The sequence below is a fragment of the Athene cunicularia genome, assembly GCF_003259725.1.
Source record: "Athene cunicularia isolate RWA chromosome 11 unlocalized genomic scaffold, athCun1 chr11_part1, whole genome shotgun sequence".
NCBI lineage: Eukaryota > Metazoa > Chordata > Aves > Strigiformes > Strigidae > Athene > Athene cunicularia.
The window spans coordinates 14,599,238-14,618,100 of NW_020799113.1; the positions used below are offsets into that span (position 1 = coordinate 14,599,238).

The following is an 18,863-nucleotide window of genomic DNA, read 5'->3' on the forward strand; positions in this document are numbered from 1 at the left end:
TGCATGCAACTCTTAGGTGTGTTACACCACATTCAGGAACATACATTTAAACTAATTTTAATTGAAGATTATTATAATAACTTTGAAAATCTTCAAAAATTTTTATATGTAAATGTCTGACTACTAGAATTTTTAGAGATACTTACATGTGTATCTACCTTTCAATTGCTTAAATTCTTGTAAAAAATACATCTTTCATAAAAAAAAAAAAAATGCAGGTCAATTATGTAAATCCAATTTCACGAAAAATTTAGGATATTGACTTTCCCACGAGTGATTTGTTTGATCTGAGACGTAAGTTCCTCTTCTGTATTTAGGTTTTTGAGGGGTATGGGCCTCGCAGCTATGAATTTGAGATGGTGCAGAAGCACCATCTTGCCTTCATAAGGGACTCTATATGTAACAACAGTAAAAATTATTACTTGTGATTGTGAACAAAGATTTACCTTCTAAATAATAAAAATTCTTGTCTGAAACTGCAAGGACATGTCAGGCTCATAAGACCTTGGTTCTGGATTCTTTTCTAAGACAGTGTTTAAGCAATACTTTGAATTGCAGCTGAAATGATTTAAAAGGGAAAAGAACCAAGTTGCAACATAATAGGCAAGTACCAAAATCTGCTTATCAAGAAAATTCCTTCCTTTGTCTCTATAGATTTTCCTATTCTTGCATCAGAGGACCCTCCAGTGATATATGAAAACATAATTAAACTTATTTCAGAAAATAATTTTTTGCTGAGACTTTATTTTTGCGCTCTGTGTTACTTAGTGGTGGGTTGTTGGTAGGAGGTTTGGGCTAGTCTTTTGCTTTGAAAGAGTTCACAGGAAAGTCCAGACTAGCTATTCAGAAAATGCAATCTTCTCCAAGTCTACTTTAATTCTGATTGTGGAAAGTTCATCAAAGAAACAGCACTGAAGATTTCACCCTGAGCTGCTGCTTGCAGGAGTTCAGTGTCAGGGAAGAATCTAAGACCAAACTATGGACTGAGCTAGTTTGCTCTTGTGCACAACTGTGAACTCTTTTCTGCCAAGAATCATTTTTAGACCACTTAAGATAGTGCAGACACAGAATTTGGTATTAAGTAGGTACTGAAAAGGACCAAATACAGAATTCGACAGTTAAGAAGCTTAGGGGAATATGTAACCAGCTGCATCAAAGTTCACAGGTATGTTCCTCGCAGTTTAGAGCCCTGTGTCCTATATGACAAGATCCCCCATGTAGAGTTTCAGTTCCAAAGCCTAGCCTAAAACAACATCATGCCAGGCTTGGGGCATCTGCTTTAGCTATGTCACATTAACTAGCTTCTCTCTAAGATTATTTCAAAATGGATTTAAAACTGGATAATAGTCAATCTGTAACGCAACTTCAGTATAGCCCCTGGAGAAGGAACTCCTTGTTTAATCTCACTCTCATAACGTTTGTTTTTTCCATTGTCACTTGAATTCCTATCCCTGCTTCTCAACTGACAACAGAGGTCAGAAAAATTGAGAGAATCTACGCAATAAGGAGAGGATATTAACTTGAGAACCAGTGTTGATCACAGTACTTATTGCTGGCTAGTGTACACAAAGGCCAATGTACAATAATGATGGTTCACTAACTCCTCAGCTTCTCATTCACTTCCAGTGTCCTTCAGCATGCTTTGAAATTCCATTCAAGTCCATTATTTCTGAGGCTGAATCAGGATAATTGGTCTGGTCTCTCTCCTTGCCTGAGAGCTGGAGGGTCTCTGATAGTCTTCTTATTAAGGTGATAACCTGTCAAACACATGAATGCGCTATGATATCTTCAGTCCTGACAGACAGTCCCCTTTGGCCTACAGTGGGGGTTGTACCAATTTTTCCTTGAAAGTCCAGGGGAGATGAATGAGGAAATGTGTTTGAGGCTTTTCTATAAATGACCCATTATTCATATTCAGATACTGGTAAGCACCACAAAGAATCCTTCCATTGCTAGCAAGCTATGAATGACTACAGAATAGCTATTTTGACTTTTGCTTTTTACATAAGTTTAAATGGATTTGAATGAGTTTCTCTCACCTAAGACAGACACAGTTCATGATCAGATGAAAGAAAATAAAGCAGTACCTCCATGATCTTTCCTGGTTAAGTCTTCACTGTGAACATCAGCACCAGCTGTGTGGCTCTTGTGTTCCCTGCTGCTGGTTCATCCCATAGCTATTTGATATATCAGATTGATACGATCAGATTGATATATCAGTGACTTTGGATAGAATCCTTTTTTTTTTTTTTCTTTTCCAGGGATACTCTCCCTACACTAAGAAGAGCACAGCTGAATTGCTCCTTGGGCGGAGGAAGGGGAGATATCTACCATGCTATGTGAAAGGAAACCTGGACTCTATGAGTCCTGAAAGAAGACAGAGCCTTGGAAGTTATAATAAGTGTCAGAAACACAGGAGTTACACAGTAATGGACTGGACATCGTAACAGTGCTCCCAAAGCACAAGCCAATGAAATTAAACATTCTTATCCTTAAAATAAGCTCTCTGGGTTGTCTTTGCATGCTTTTCCTTTTTACTTGCTTTGGAAGAGGTGTGGAAAAGAAGGCAGAAACACAAAGTTATATCTGTCAAGTATAACTCAGTAGCAGATGGCATGGAGGCCAAAAGGAGCAGCATTATACAGCTGAGGGATTCAGGGACCAATATGGTGGTCTCACTTTAAAAAGCTTTTCCCTCTGCTTCCAGGTTTTCAAGCATGAAAATCAACCTGAGGTTCCTCCACTGCTGTTTCAGAAGCCCAAGAAACTGGCTGGACCACAAGGAACATGTTCCACCATCACTGCCATTTCCCACTGAGGAGATGAATGTGCCAATGCGAGGGAGATGATGCCAGTAAGGGACACGGTGAATCAGAATCAGGTAAACACAGGTTTTTAAAACTTTGAAGTAATTAGCATCCTCTTGCCTTAAACGTTTGCAATGGGCAATTACTGAAGCACAATTCTGTGATGTGAGGTATAATGGCAAAAGTATTGAAACATACTTATTAATTAGTATTTCTAAGAGTATTCTTAAGGTACTGGGGAGCTTATAAAATAATAGGAAACTTCATGCTGAGGCAAATTGGAAGGACCCCTCTCACAAAAATACCTTTAATTGGGCATCATTCCCCATGCTCCTGTTTTCTGCAACTAAAGACATTTGTGTCCCCGTTAACACTTCCTCCTACACAGTCCAGTCTTTCTTTTCCCTGATCCTACAATGAGGCAATAACACTGTACTCATCAGCTATCCTATTACCATAGAAATGATAGCAACGTCACAAATTCAGCAGCCTGATTCCTCGACAGGGTTGATTAGGAACAGATGATGAGCTGGAGAAAAGCTGAACCCTTGATTAAACACAAATAGTTCTTATAATGAACAAATATGGGAATAAAATATATTTAAAATCATGGAAAAATATAAGCACCTCATATTCTAGATGAGAAGTATTTTTTGCATTTCACTCATGTTTAGAATTGTTTGAATTTGTTTGCAAAGTTCCCTAATTTATTTTTAAATCCCACATATATATGTAATCAGTAATCACATGTACTCCAGAATTCACTGAAAAAAATCAGTGCGGGTGCAGCTTGTAAAACAAAAGTTCAGACTTTCCATTTTTTTCACGATAATTATGTTTAGTATTACAAATGCACTATAGCTCCATATCCACACAAATGCAGATAAAGCACACACTTTTATATTTTCAACCAGATCTACTTAAAATCAAAGGATGTGTTATTTAGGGGCCTTTCTGCTGAGTTCTGACCATTCCCTAATAAAACCACCTCCCATAAGGTGCTCTGCATCCCACCTGAGTTCCAGAAAACCACTTCTCCCTATTGCCAGTGAAGACCTTGGCTCAGTAGGATACTGACATGCTCCTGCCCACTGCTTCAATACCTTAATGAATAAATCAAAGCTAGATACTTTATTTCCTTCTGAATCAAGACCTACATTGAGCCCACAGCCTTTAAAGATGGAAAAGGACTATTTGTATCATTCAAACCATTCATCCCAAAAGAAGAAATATCATATATGGAAATAGAAAAGTGTTCCAATACAGTTCATGTTCAAGAGACTGTCTTTTCATTTTAAATTCTCACACTAAGCATAAGTGCTAAATCCTCAATTCATACTTTACTGGAGACTTGACAACTCTGATTTCAGCCACAGTTTATTTTACCAGTAAAAGTGTGCAGTAGGGTGTGCACACCCATTCCAGGCCATCTCTATTCTCAGGCCTGCTGCAGTGTTTCTTCTACTTCAGACTATTTAGTCAATGCCATTAATCAAAATCCTATAGCAGAAAATGCATGCATAAGTCCTACACATTTATTGCCATGGAAACAATTCAGGCTCTTGTTCATATGTCAAGCTACATCAGTGGAGATAAATTCTATTGTTTTCACACTGACAGTTCTCTCTGTGTTGGACTTAATCCATGGAAAAATATAGCTTTGCCTCTTATTAAAATAAAACACAGACCACCCAACTCTCCAAATTCTCATTCTTCACAAAGTATAACTGAACAATCTGAATAGTTATAAAATTATAGTTTGATATTTAGGTTTATGATAGTAATTAAAGTGTAAGAAATGGCCTAGTCCTCATGATATTTTTTTAATCTGTGGGATTGGTTAGGAATTTAATTCTTCATGAAAAGATGAGCTCATTGCTATGAAGTTAAATAGCTATGATACCAGAGCACTGTGTTCTTGAATTATATTGTTGTATTTTAAAATAAATGCCTTTAAGCTCTAAGTGAAGTTGATGTAATTCATTTTCCAACTTAGCTGTAGATACTGTATTTTTCACAACATAAAAATTAATGATTAACAAATAATATCCAGAGAGAGATTTTATATTTCATTTAGCCCATGACAAAATACACTCTCATGTGGGTGATTCACAAGTGTGAAAAAAAGATAAGAATCATTTTTCGTGCATAAGCCTCTATAGATTTGCTTGTATATGCTGTATTATGAGTAAGTCTTAATGCCTGACATAATTTTGCATGCTTTTACTGTGTACTAGACCACAGTTTTGATTCCTATTATTTCCACAGACACATCATCCTTCTCATTATCACAGACTAACAAGAAACTAGTCTCTCATCAATAAAATAGTTTTAATGCTTCATACACTCATCATTTCCTGTGCACAGTGCATCACACTTCCTGGAAAAGCAGAAGCCTCATATCACCACCACAGACACGTCCTTTTCAATCTGACCCTTTTTTCCATTTCTTCATGCAGATTTAAGTCCCTGCTTTTACAGCATGCTTTATATTGACAAAGCCTATTACCATGATATACTATACTGGAGTTCATTTCAACTAATATCCACTGCTACATCTGTTTCTGTCAGTACCCAATCTAAGTTCCTGTGTCAATGAAGATGAAGACAACCATTATATTTACTTATTGTCTCACCATGTTATGCCAGTATCAGAAACTGCTTCACATACACACTGTGTGTGACTTGCATCAAATATATATATTTTTAAATGGGGGGCTTTGTGTAATTTGTAAATATCCTGTGAACTTCATTCATATTAATGAAGCAGCGTTTGCACTTTAGTGGCATTTTTATGCAAATTACAGTAACTCTTTGTGTGCCATGCCTCTATACGTGACACAGGCCATAGCTTCTAAAGCAAGCCTGTTATTTCCCCAGATGAGGAGCACAGACTGGGTACAGAGCATGCCCTTGCTGATCATCTAAAAGAGAAAAACTGGTGTTCTGAGGAGACTAGGCATAGAATATGTCAAATAATTTGTCAGATAATTTATTTTTGAATCTTGCCATGGTCTTGAGGAGAAACACTAACAAAATATCTTTCAGGGTCTGAGCAATTAGGAGTAAAATCCCTTTTTTGAACTCCCAACAAGCAATGTTTTACAGTTCTGTTCCTCACTCCAAATAAAAGCATCATGTTTCTCCTTGCTTCTAAAACCAGACATACACTAGTTTCAATAAAATAAATATATTTTAAAAGAGCAATATTTGAGGCAGAAAAAAAAGCAGGTTTTTTTCATACACATGAATTACACATCAAAATAAAATTTTACTTCCCAGTTTAGCACTGCCCTCTGGTGATACATATCTTTGATATGTATGTGACCTATTTCATCATACTGTATCAGGCCCAGATCTGGCCAAGAGCTAAATGAAATTTAGGCATTTACATCTAAGACAGGGATTCTAAAAAGCCTTGTTTAACCCCTTCAGCTGCTAGCATCTCAAAGACGCTATATTCCCATCCACTAAATTCCCCAGCCTGAAGTTTGGTTTGTGCACAGGCAGAATTACTGCCATCTTGGCAGCTTTGGAACAGTTCTATTAGCCTGCAGATTCATCCTGTCATCTCCCTTGGGAGTCCGTAACATGAAAGTGGCTTCTCAGCTTCCTAACATACATCTGCAGGAGTACCAACAACCTTGGCCATGCTTTATCTTTCAAAGACTTTGGTACCTACTATCAAACAAGTGTTTTAAGCCATAAATCTGTCTCTAGGTTATTGTATCTGACTTGCAGAGAGTCATCTTAAACCCAGAAGGCTGAAATTTATGAACCCTCCTTTCAGTAGGCGATTTCCTGCAATGTTTAGTGGCTGTTTGTGTATCTCATTAGGAGGCACCAAACTACCACACTATTATTGTACAGGTCGGTGTTTCTTGACCTTTTAAAATCCATTCAATGTATACTTTCTGAAAAAGAATTCTTGTACCATGATGGATTTTACTTACAATTGCATAAAACTAGATTAATTTTAAATATTGATTAATTACTACCAAAGAATATACATTTCCAAACTTAACCTAGCACACAGAAAAACATTTGTCCATTGTTCCTATCATGAGACTAATGAGCAACGCTCCACTTACAAATAGATATTTTGTGCATATCTGAAATGAAAGGTTGTATGGAAAAAGGTCTGCCACATCTTTGTTATCTGTGTTAAAATCCTTTTCAAGGCTTATTTAGGGAAGGTATCAGGTGTTGGGGTCCTTTGAAAATCTGGCCTTTCATATGTGTGGCTTCTACTATTGTTGAAGACACACCAACAAGAAATGATACAAGGTGGTATTCTGAATATTGTTACACTGACAAGTGTAAGATTTTTAGTGAGATATCATTTTAAATATCGGAAGATTCTATAATGATTTTTCCTTTTTTAACATACCAGCCAAAACAATTTGTGCATCCAAAGTCAGGGTCATAGTTGTGGCTAAATGGAGAATGCCACAAATATATGAACCTGATTTGTCTCCTTAAATGATAATCAAAACAAAAAGAATGAACTTTCACTCCAAGTTCATTGCGCAATACTTCACATTATTAATCAGAATTATGTCACAGCATTATTGCTTTGCTTAATAATGTGTTTAATGTAAATTTAATGTAAAAGATCCATGATAGAGGCAGTCAAAGCTCTATTAAAATCCTTTTGCAAAGTTCAGCCACTGTATTAGTAGCTTTAGGCTAATAGCCTAATGTTAATTTGGATTCTAATCTATTATTTTGCATGATATTTAATGTGGTTTTGTAATTAGATTTTTTTTTTTTTAGACAAAGCAAGAAAAAAACATATGGGTCAGAGTGCATGACTGTCATTAACTACAGTGCATTTATGGAACGTGTATAATCATAACACAACTTCTGCAATGAAATACTGTAGCTTATACTCCAGTCAACAACCTGTGTCTCATCCTGTAAATGGAAAAAAAATAGATGACAATCAAGTGATAAATACCCGCAGCTGTTCACACATACTGTTCCAATTTAAAAGGTTCCTACCTTCTTAGCTGGTCCAGAATATTAATTCACATATTCATACCTAACTCTGGTTCAGTCAAAAATGGATTAAACTAATATGTCTTTGCTAAACTCACTTCACTCCAAATGAGAGTTTGAGAACAATGACACAATTAATTGTTCTGGGAGTAGCTTTAATACCGGTGGCCTCCAGGAAAAAGTGCACAAGTATATGCAGGATAGGTGAATACAGCATGTCTCAGAAGTAAGCGACAGAAAGAAGGGACATAATAATAGAGATGCACCTCCTTTCCTCAGCTTCCTTCTAAATTCCCAACAGAATTACATTCATCTTAAAACAGTGATGTAGAATAATAAAGTATTATATATTTTGTCAAACTCTCTTTAGCTTTAAATTGATTTTCAGTATGATAAATTACTCCAAAGTAGAAAGAAAAGTTTATGATCTAGAAATCATTCTTCAGTTCAGATGGAGAATTGCTATCCTTAGATAAAAGTGAAAATAAATTTAGAAACACAAATTAAAGCAGCATTAGCTTGCTCTTATTTAATTAAATGGTGAATATGTACACATTGCTTAATTTTTATCTTGTCTATTCAGCTATATGGCCAAATCTTGCTCTTGCCAGCAAATTTTAACAAATTTTCTCTCTTCAGTGGATTGTCCTACTAAAAATACTGAATTATTTCAGTTAGGCTCCCTGAGACGAAACACAGCCTAATATGATACACCTTGAAAATTTATAGAGCTAACAGTATAGAAAATAAAAAAGTTTCACTTTTGGGAAGCTTCAAAAGCATGTTTTCCTTTATTTAAAAAAAAAAAAAAAAAAAAAAAAGCTACAAGAAAATTTCTAAAGTTATAGGCTTGTGGCTCTAAAAGCTGTTTTCTTTTCATCAGGGACCTAACCATACTCTATATTTAAGTCACTGATTCCACTGGAGAATGTGAAGAGAACTTTTGAGAAAACAGTCTGCTTAAATGTTTTTTTGAATGAAATATATAAGAAATCTAAACAACAGTAGATACTGAGAGTAACAATTTTGTATTCTTCATTTTAAAGTACTGAATATTCAGACTTGGTTTAGGGTTCTTTATTTCTTACTACCTGATTAGGGCTCTGTATGCTTTTTGCCTTCAGGAAAAACTAGCCTTATCTGAACAACATATAACAATGTTACGGTGGCAGTCTGAACATATCTGGGAAAGGAACAATACTGTTGCTGTCATTCAGCAACAAAAAAATAACCTGATGGTACAGAATTTTGTGTTACAGAACTGAACTCTGGAATATCATAAACATATACTACTTCCCACTGACGATGTATTTGAGACAGGTTTACTATCAATGCATCATGAGCAGACAGCTGTTGATAAGAAGCCCATATCATTCTCCAATTCATTTCTTAAATAATTCTCCCCATGCTAGTGTTGGTGGAATAGATATGGAACATTTAATTACTTCATCTCCCTTCCCCTAAAAGAGCCTTAGTGACAATGAAAAAACCAGGCCTGGCTACAGCAGATACAGCAGCAGCGGGTTGCTTCCAATAGGTCATTTGTACCATACCTAAATACCTAAGAATCAGATCATATGTCTAAACACAGTCTAGGTGCCTTCTCATTCACCTATTTTTTTGCAAAAGATTACAAAAAGGGATAAATTTTATTTATATATATATATATATATATATACACTGTTCCCACACTATGAAAATTCATTTGTATCTGTCAAGTGCTGAGATACTTTGGTAAAAATGTTCCATATAAATGCCTATAAAGGAAATAACTGATTTTTAACCTGCAACTCACTAAAACAATCAAACAAACCAACAAATAAAAAGGATCACTTGCATTTTTATTTCTCAGGGAGTAGTAAAGCCAGAAGGGAGATAATGCATCTTGAGATTATTTTCATTACTCCTAAATTCTCTTCACACAATAAACCCAGATGAATGGACTCTGTGTCAGGAGACTACCAAGAAAACAGGAAAAGAAACAATCTAAACCCATAGGACCCATGATGTTACACCAAAGTGAAGCAGAATCCCAGTGCTGTTGAATGTTTGCAGCCAGACTGCCAAAGAACAGACCCTATTGACAGTATAAAAAAATAATTCTAATGAGAGACTTGGAAAACTAAGTATTCCACTAGTCACTCTGATAATAAAAATGATGATATTTTATCATATGTCCTGTTGCATGATGACCACTCTCCTTCAGCTGTCAATGTCTGGAAGAAGTAGGGGAGAGAAAAAACTTCTGTCATACTCTGTCTCATTATGCAAATGTCAAAAGTAACCAGTTAGGTCAGAAAGCCTCCAGAAGTATCTTTGGGATGGAACAGCAGTCTTGGATATCATGTCTTCAATGCTTTTAAATTCCACAGTCATGGACGCACCTAGGTTTCTCCATCCCCAGATTATCTTCCAGAGTCGGTGTTTCTTTGCTGGTTGCAACAAAGGTATAGATTCCCCCTTGTTCTTGTTCTGTGTTCCATGCAATTGTAGCACTTCTGTTGCATTGGGAATCACCTACAGTACTAATAACTACTGGCAGTCTCTCACCCATTAGGAATATGTTGTTCTCCATTTAAGAGTTGTTTATCACTTAGAATTAAAATTGCACATTATAACTGTTTTGCATTTTACCTATTTAACCACGTAACAAATCTGGTAGAAAAAAACATCATCCGGAAAACAATCTTACAGATAAATACTCAGATAAAATCTAAACCTGAACAATGCCCAAAGGCTAGGAGGGGCAAAAAATATTCCAGAGCTAACTGCGCAGTTTTTCACGAAACACAGCTAGCATGGATATAATGTAACTAAGTCAGGCAAGATTTGATTGATTTATTATATTGGAATCCATTAAAAATATTCCATTGCAGTTTTAAAACCATATAGTCATTAAATATCTTTGAAAACACACATTCGCTACCATCATTATAAGATATTCTTGACAGCACATCATTTTTAATGGCACCATTATAAACAGGACTCATAATGGCTCTGTTTAGTATGTAACAGGATTGGAAGTCAGTAACATACAGACTTGTATTCAGATAATCAGATAACAAAGAGCACCGAAGGAAAGATGAGTGCACAATTAATACATGAATAATTATGTTGTGTAAAATGAAATGCATTTTAAATAGGGTGTCAAACAGGCATTAAGCTGGAAAAATGGAACAGTGGAATAGACTTGATATATACTACTTAAAAGTACAACATCAACTACTGGTGCTGATATACGATCTAAATAGGAGAGGAAAGGTTATGCCCAGGGGTAATTGAAGTGATAATGCTTGTTTCTAATTGCAGCAAATTGTTATATGCTTAAAACAACTCCTAGATCCAGTACATGTGCCTTAAAACATGGCTTCAGCTTAACACTTGTTTTTTGCTTGTGATCCTTTCTAATAACGGGACATCTGAAGAACAGTTATTCATGGCTTTAGACCCTTCAGGTGCATTGGGGAAATTGGTCTTCACCTGTCAGTCAACTTCAAAGTAAGGAAATCGTGAAACCTAAAGGATCTCAGGAACATTGAAGTTTACTATTAGTTAAGTTATAGTTTAAAGATCAGGCCCTTGAAATGAAAACTGAGTCCTAAATTAGGTACACAATAAGCAAGACAGATTTGTATGAGGAAAAAAGGAAATTAGAATTTTTCCTAATGCAGTACAATTCCTTGCTAACAGTGGTATTAAGAGGTCTCCTGACCCAACGTAAAAAGTAATGGGACTGTAGCAACACTCATCAGGACGACCTGAGGCAGAATACTCACTCAAGGAACCTTCTCCCTACAAAGCCTGGCAGTTCAGGGAAAAGAATTAATAACTGAAAACCAACTTCTGTAATTAAAGTCTCTAACTGAGCTCTGCTGCAACACAGACACATTAACAAAAAGACATGGGGTATTTGTAATTATTTCTTATGATGTATGAAGGCATAAATTGACATCCATGAAGATCCCAACCAGTCATGTAACTTGTCATAACTAAAAAAAAAAAAAAGAAAAAAAACCCAACCATCCTGTAAAGGCCCATTATTCCTTCAGTATAAACTCTTGGCTGTAATGTCCTCTGGATGAAGTCTGCTCTAGTTTCATGAGGCCTTCTACAGCCCAACTTCTCTCTAGCTGATAGTAGAATCTTCCAGGAAAAAGCCCTCTTAAGATAGAAAGGTCACAGTTGTCTGTACTGATGCTTAGGAGGATGAGGTAAAAGCTGTTTTATGCCACTGTTCTATTTCTCTTTCTCTGGACTGGAGCAGATTCACACCACTTAGAGCAGCACCTTTACTGCCCTAAATCGACTGTCCCCGTGGGGCTACTGCAGCCATTAACGGTGTATGCGTACGTACGTGTGTTTGTGTGTGAACATAGACATGTGTATGCATATACAGATAACACTCTCCACAGAACCTCTAGTGCTTGGAAGGAAGCATAAACAGAGTTATTAAACCAGGTCTCCACAAGTTTCATTTCTTTCATTATGTCATTTGTGGCAGTGCCACCCAAGAAAAGGAGAAGGTGCCTGCATTAGGCAATAAACCACTGAAACTGACAAAATGTATTACCTACCTCTGTATTTGTAAAGAACTGGCTTAAAGCCGTACTGAGATAATCGATTTAACAGTACATTTATCTACAGGTGTTAGTGGCTGCATATATTTGCATATTTCAATGGTTTTCTGTGATCTGTTCTTAAAAAAAAAAAAAAAAAAAAAAAAAGGAAACTTAGACTTACTTACTGAGCAGCGAATCATAGAATCATTTAGGTTGGAAAGACCTTTAAGATCACAAGTCCAGCACTGCCAAGGTCACCACTAAACCATGGCACCGAGCACCACATCTACACGTCTTTTCAATACCTCCAGGGATGGTGACTCAACAACTTCCCTGGACAGCCTGCTCTAGTGCTTGATGACCGTTTTGGTGAAAAATTTTTTTCCTAATATCCAATCTAAACTTCTCCTAGTGCAACGTGAGGCCTTTTCCTCTTGTACTATCACTTGTTACTTGGGAGAAGCGACCAAGATGAGGTCTCCCTTAACTTCTTTTCCCCAGGCTAAACAACCCGTTCCCTCAGCTGCTCCTCATAAGACTTGTTCTCTAGACCCTTCACCAGCTCTGTTGCCCTTCTTTGGACATGCTCCAGCACCTCAATGTCTTTCTTGTAGTGAGGGGCCCAAAACTGAACACAGTATTTGAGGTGCAGCCTCATCAATGCCAAGTACAGGGGTAAGATCCCTTCCCTGTCCCTGCTGGCCACACCCTAACTCCTACCAATACTATGTTTCTCTGATTTTCCTAAAATAAAGAAGATTCCAGAATGTTCAAATTCATTGGAACATGTTGGATCATTTACTTTTTGGCACGTGAGCAGCATGTGGCCATTAAAATTGAGTTTTTTCCCTTTTCTACTATTAAAAGATTACATTGCTGTCTATTTAGAAAAATTCTCCGTCCACCTTCTATGCTCATTATGTAACAAGCCAACATGCAGAAAACCATGTCAAAACTGAGACTAATGATGTTGGTAAAAATTGTGTGAAATTTATTCTGTGGCAGTACTTTTCCCCAAACTATAGTCAGGCATAGGTCCCTAAATTCTGTTTGCCATTATGGCTTTGCTCCCAAACCTTTTTCTTCCCTCTGCCACAGCAGCCATAAGCCTAAACTTTATCTCTTGCATACGTGAGTACCTCTGCATTCTCACCAGTATTATTTGCACTATTACTGAATGTCCTGTACAAATGAAAAAGCACTTTTCTATATGTAACACCAAAAATATTAAAAGTATTTTTACTTATTTCTACTTTTCTAAAAGGAATGCAAAAGTGTCTGTGTGATTGGTACATACTCTAACACAGCTGAAATTTGTCACATGGGTGAGATGCATAGATCAGGTATGAAAGTTTTAACAGTCACATATTAGAAACGATGGGGATGTTGATGAACATGGAGACTAAGATAAAATGGTAGTAAGAGTGAAGGGATGCAAGAGTTGAAGCAATAGGGAGGTAACTCAGTAAGAACTATGCTGTCCTGCTTCTGCCAAACAGACCTCTAAGTTACTACGTAAATAGCAAGGTTCTAAGAAATTTCCCAGAGGAAGTTGCTACCTGCATGCCCCTCAATGTCAGAGACTCAGTTCCCAGCATGAGCTCACTCCTTGAGCCAGGTGTTCAAGAACAATGCTCTGAACAGCTCAAATACCATACAAGGTCAAGTACTAGGAAAAATCAGGTCATGGAGAGCTCCAATTTTACAGTCCACTAAAGTATCAATCTTGCAATAGGGATCTCTCAAAGTTTTAGATCCCTGGCTATAAAATGGGAATACTGCTACCCAGAGCTGCTGAGAGGAAACGTGCATAAAATGAGAAATCATGTGCATAAATGTTTCCACACAACAGTGTTAACTGCTACAGAAAAGCCAATCAGAATTATATTTAATCAGAATTATAACTTTTCTGGGTCAGAACTATTGTTTGTTAGAACAGTCTGAAATAAATAAGGTATAGCAAACAGTTACGTGATTGAAGACTGCATCACAACAAATATGAACAATATAGGCTGAATTTGGATAACCTAAGTTTTGAATGCTTGACTTTTTAACCTTAATAGAACACTTCTGGTATATACCTTTGTTGCATGTGTAGTATATAACAGAATGACCTTCATTCATAGAATCCTTGTAGTAAAACAGAAGCATTTACTATAGACTTTATGATAAATGCCTTAATGAAATTCTAATCAATAATACTTTAGAGAATGGTAAAGAAATTGAATACATTCATAGGTAAAAGGAGATGTTATTATCTCAGTTCAGTAAGTATGAAATAGAAAGATGAAAAAGTCTTTTTCATATTAGAATTGAGCACAGCTGTACAGTTATATAATAAAGTATCACTTGTATCCATGGCAATAGGAAGTAATTGATGCACCACAGTTATTTTTATAAACCCAAACAAAAAAAATTCAACTGGAAATTTCTTTGCCAGTTTCTTGGCATTGTATGTTTTTTATCTGTACATAATGTACAAATTTATAGTCTGAATACACTCACTGATCTGACTCGTTGAATAAAACATGTCAGGTTTGCTGCATATTAAAGAAGATGGGGATCTCATACCCAACAACCAAGTCTTTCAGGATGTATTTAATGAAGAATATTTCTTGGAATAAGATATATTGTTAACTTAAATTCAGATTGCATTGGGTTTAGGATCTATACACTGTATGGATTTTTAATTTTTTTTGGTAATGATTAAATGTTTGGCAGATATCTTACAGTGTCAAGTTTAGGAACATTTTAGTGAAGGTCAGTAGATGGCTATAATATGAAAAAACCTAATGGAGGCCCCAAAGCATAGTATATATTATGTCTTGGTCACTCCCTGAAATGGTTAAATCTCTTGGCCCTCCTTGAATAAGAAAATGCCAAAATACATTGATACTTTCCAAAAGCTCCACCTACTCCTTGAAATTATACCAGGAAAGTATATTGTTTTCTTGTTTTTTTTTTTTTAATCTGGCTATACATCCACTAGACAACAAAAAAAAAAAAGATTGAGGTGCCTCCCATCAGTCTATTAATAACAATCTTGTCTACAACAGAAGGGAAAGAAGAAACTTTTTTTTTTTTTTTCCCCAAATGCAGACACATCTACTCATAACAGGGTTTGCATTTGCAATCATCAGTGTACTTCACTTGTAAGAAACTACAGAACTAGTGATGTTTTGCTGTAAAGACAAGTATTCTATCAAATGCAAACCTCTTGTACTTTTTCCTGGACACGTTCTCTTGCAGGATCATTTTCCAGTGGCAGTCAGATGACAATGACAATAGCTCCTCCGGTGAACTTTTTGTTTTCCCTTTTTGGGAAAATAAAAAAATTGTTGAAGACAGAATTCTAACCGTTTTTTCAAACTCAAGATGAAACATGTTACTTGGTTTCTGGTTTTGTCCTTAATTGACTTCTGATGATGATTAAATCAATTGCATCTCCTAGACAATGGATAGGCAAGTTCTCATGACTTTTTGTTAAATGATAAAGCATTATACATAACCCCCCTAGAAGTATATATGGAACATTTAACTATGTATTCAGTACTGTATTTCCCTTCTTTACACAGCATAGCATCATCTCCTTTTTTCTTTCAGTGCTTCTTTTCACTTTCCCCTTCCTCAGTATCTGTATGAATCCTTTGCCTGAATTATCAGCCATACACAACCACAAGTCATTTGCTTCTTGGAGATTAAAAATGGGTTGTCTCTTAGAAATGCCAGCTGCTGTTGTTTATCAGGGATACTACTACTATGGAAACCCTGCATCACCATTTGCTTAGGCAACAGTCCTATTACAAAATCTGTCATAAGACCAGTCGTATATAAAATCCACATATCCCCAAGTTTAGTTTCCTCCATCCGGGAATTTACAAGTTTATCTGTTAATTCATGGTAAGTGAGCTTGACCTGTGTCCTTAATGCAGGACAGCATCAGGTACAAGCTACAGTGCACATGTGTACAGGCACACTTTTACCTAATGCCAACCAGTTTTAGTTATAACTTCCCTTCTGTTTACAGCCATTTTTAATATAATTCATCTCCTCATCCACTAGTAGCTATTCTTAATTGTGTTTATATTTAATGAAAGTATGTTAAAATAGTTCTTCTCCATTATTTTCTCTTTTTAGGCTATTTTTTCTCCTTCTCTCCACTACAATATCACAATGCCTTTTTGTCTAGAGATACTGAACAGGAAACTAAACCTCATTAACAAAAGAAAGGTTATGGACTGTGAGTCAGCAAGAACAAGAGAACCAAATACATCATGTAAAAGCTAATAATATTTAGATAGGGAGCCCAAAATTTAGTATTTTCATTATATTTTTCAGTTAGCATGAAAGTTTAATCTTCCACTAATCATTTAAAATGTAAAACAAACAGAGCTCTCAGCATATCACAGTCTATACTCAGGTCCCCAGGAGAGTGAAAACGACAAAAGAAACCTAACAATATGATGCTATATATTCTGAGATATTGCCATTCAATCTGATTTGCCACATGCCCATACATTTTAATGCTGACTTCATTATGAAATCTCTTCTTGATTAATCATTGGTGAACAATGACTAAATTGCACTCCAGCATCAGCTTGAACTGAGGCATTGTTAGCAGCAACATTCATTCAAAAAGCGTACCAGATGGGCCAAGAAAAGGTCAGTATGGTACTACCAGAGTAACAATGGACAAAGCTCATAAACCAGGGGCAGAAGTAGTTGAACTGAGACTTTACAGAACATACCATGAGCCTGTTTTGTTTTGTTTTGTTTTTTAAATCTAGTAAAATAAATGTATTATCAAAATATTTTACAGCATTCACCGCCTCACTACTGTCAACAAAAAGAATAAAAGGCACATAAAGCTACTGAGACTTCTGAACTACGAATAAGTGTGAATAGATTTGGGTATGGATCTCTGCACAATAAGAGCAATTGTCACATATAATTGTATCTTCTATGACTGTCCATGGTATTTGCATAGCTGTTTAGCATCTGAACCAGTCCCAGTCTGAAAGGTTTTTGGGTTCTGTAAGACTCAGACTGTAATTTCCCTCATGGATTTGAGTTCTTTCTTCCAGTATATATTAGCTTATCGCTTTTATGGTAAAGACTTGCCCTTATAATTTCTAACAGACGTTTCTTTTTAATTATCACCTACATAACCCTTACTGCTGAGGCGTACTATCATTTTCTCCATTTATAAATAGACTACCTCTAAACACAGACAGCCAACACATACTTGCAAAATAAAGAATCTCGCTAAGGTGCTGGAGTATAACTGTCCTAAACCCTTCCCAACTGCCATTTCAAATTGGAAATGCACAGAGCATTCCTGATCCACCTAAAATTTTGACAGACCTCCCTTTGTTTCAACCTTATTGGTCATGATTCTCTGGGACAGCTCTCCCAAGCCCTCTGAGACTCTTAATTTGCTTGGCATACTCAGAGAGTACCTACTATGCTTCTCCCTGTGCCCTGTTCAGCAGTTACACCAGGCTCATTCAAACAGTAGGGAAATGCAGATGAATGGACAGTCTCTACAAAATACATGGAACCCCACACAAAGTCTCCTCAGACATCCTTTAATCACTCAGCAGGCCACTGTCATGAGTGATAAGTTGTCAGATTTCTTTAGCCTAGGCATGCCACTAACATCTACAATTGCTATGTTTAGCCATGCTCAAAATACTATTACTACAATGTGTCTGCATTTCCTTTAAGTTTACATGCTCCCAAGTAACTGACAAATACTGCTCATTTATTGACACTGATCTTGTCATTTGAGCAAATTTAAAATGAAGACATCATTTATTATTGGCGCTTTTTTTAAACCACGATGACAATTTGCATAACATTATGATACTCTATACATTTTACACTAGACATATTTCAAGGTTAATAAGTTCTGGCAAATTGATATTTTGAAGTTACTAAAGAAAATGTCATAAAATAACCTTATATTTGACATTTTAACACAAGAGAAAAATCATCACAGGAAAATTGTAAATCTGTGACTTCAAAACAGCATCTCTTTCTTCTAATAAAGGGATGTAAGTAAATATTTTCTTAACACTTAATTTTCTCTTTCTTCTGCAACTACCTTTTTTCACATCAAATTCTAATTCTTATTATCGAGGTACAGTCTACATGTTCAGAGAGGTATAAAGTCTGAGATGTTTAAGGAGTCTTGGTCTTGTTTCAGCAATACATGACAGACAAAACTTCAGATACACACCTAAATTAGCTGCTGGAGCTGTATAAAACTTTGTGAAGCCAATTGGAAAAATGCATTCTTCTTCTAAGCAATGAAGCTCTCACTGCTGAATCATGGCACTTACAGGACCGGAAAGATAAAGTTGCCCACTCAAGAGCTTGTAATTTAACCTAGTATAGCTATTTTTATTTAATTTATTTTCTGGTGTTAAAATATTGCAGAGAATAGTGAGCATCGTTGAGATACTCCTTTCTTGCTTGCTCAACAGCTTTTACA

The 18,863-nt window shown here is 36.1% G+C and overlaps 1 long non-coding RNA gene across 1 annotated transcript in view; it reads right to left on the reverse strand.

Moving 5' to 3' along the window:
• Positions 1-777: 777 nt before the first annotated feature.
• The window catches only part of LOC113484378, a 63,973-nt gene continuing 45,887 nt past the window's right edge, over positions 778-18,863 (reverse strand). The window contains exon 4 of the long non-coding RNA XR_003399211.1: positions 778-1,757. This is a non-coding gene — a long non-coding RNA (uncharacterized LOC113484378). The remainder of the gene's footprint in view (positions 1,758-18,863) is intronic.